The sequence below is a fragment of the Galeopterus variegatus genome, unplaced genomic scaffold (assembly GCF_000696425.1).
Source record: "Galeopterus variegatus unplaced genomic scaffold, G_variegatus-3.0.2 Scaffold469, whole genome shotgun sequence".
Lineage (NCBI taxonomy): Eukaryota > Metazoa > Chordata > Mammalia > Dermoptera > Cynocephalidae > Galeopterus > Galeopterus variegatus.
In genome coordinates, this window is record NW_007726580.1 from 574,892 (window position 1) to 576,288 (window position 1,397).

Here is a 1,397-nt window from a genome sequence, read left to right on the forward strand (position 1 = left end):
CAGACAGTTGCAAAAAAAATTAAAAACATGATTATGCAGTAATTATGTTTTAGGGTCAAAAGTTTGCATTCTCTCTTCTTTCATTGTCTTCGATGTATAAAATAATTAAAATGTCGTGATACAAGTCACCATTAAAACTGAGCAGAATACTAAGTAAAAAGACCATTGAATCATAGCATTTTAGAGTATCAGCCCCATTTTACCTAAGAGAAAACTGAGGCAGAGAGCTACAAAGTGCTGGGGTAGCACAGCTAGTAGGTGATAGTGCAGGGTGAGGTAATCTGGCTATGGAGTCTTCACTTCTTTGCTGCATGACCTCTTATTGATGTGCCACATACAAAGTCAAACAGCCTGGACTAGCATCCAGATGTCCCCATTCTTAGGCCAGTGGGTTCTCAGTGTACTTTGGGATATTTAATACTGTGTATTTAGGATGCAGGAGGTTATCACGTCTTCTCCCTTCCTATTCTGTTAACACTAGCGTTCAAATGCCTTTATTTCTTTTTCTATTATCCATAGCCTTTGTAACTTCTTTTTTACCCACAAAAAAGAAAAATCCCAATAAACAGATACTTGAAGATTCCCACGCCAGATTCAAGGCTGCCCAGTTTTCTTTGGAAAAATTGATAGAAGGCTCTTTTCCTGTTGTTACAATGTGTTATGTATAATAACACATAATTCCATTTTCCTAAGGCCTTAGAAGCCTGTGAATCCTTCCCTCTTCTCAGATGAAGAAAATGAAGAAAAGTCACAATATTGTGCCACGCAATGATTGCACCTCAGAGTCACAACAGCTGCCTGGGTTCCTCTGCACATCCCAAACCCCACGTGATATAGGATGTGGGGCAGAACCTGGCCCAGATTCTACAGCCATGAGCACGACCCTCCTTCCTTTGCCTCAGGGCAAGAATATTCACGTACCACTGGTCCCTGGGTGGTTCCTTGAAATGATAACACCTTTTTTTTCTTTTTCCTTTTTTCTTTATAAAGTACATTTTCACAGCCAGATTTGTTTTGTGCTATTAGTTGATGACGCTGTCCTCTGGCTACACTCTGTTTGCCTGACTTCCCCTGCGTGCAGCCACCTGTTGCTTTCCTACAACCAATGAAGTGGGCTCAGCTGCCTTATCAGCATCTGTCTGGAACTTTCCATCAAAAGAGAAGAAGTGTCAGAGACAGGCTATATTGGTGTTCCACAGAAAGCCCAGCACATGGGTTAAGCTGCTTTGTCCCCACACAAATGGTCATGACTTCAGTATGTACGTCTAAAACCAGGACTCAACACACTTCCACTGATGATATGGATAGACAATCCCCCCCCCACCCCAGCAAAGTTCAGCTCTTAAGCAAACAGGAAATGTATGCTCTAAAGTGTATGTTTCTACAAAGCCATTTCG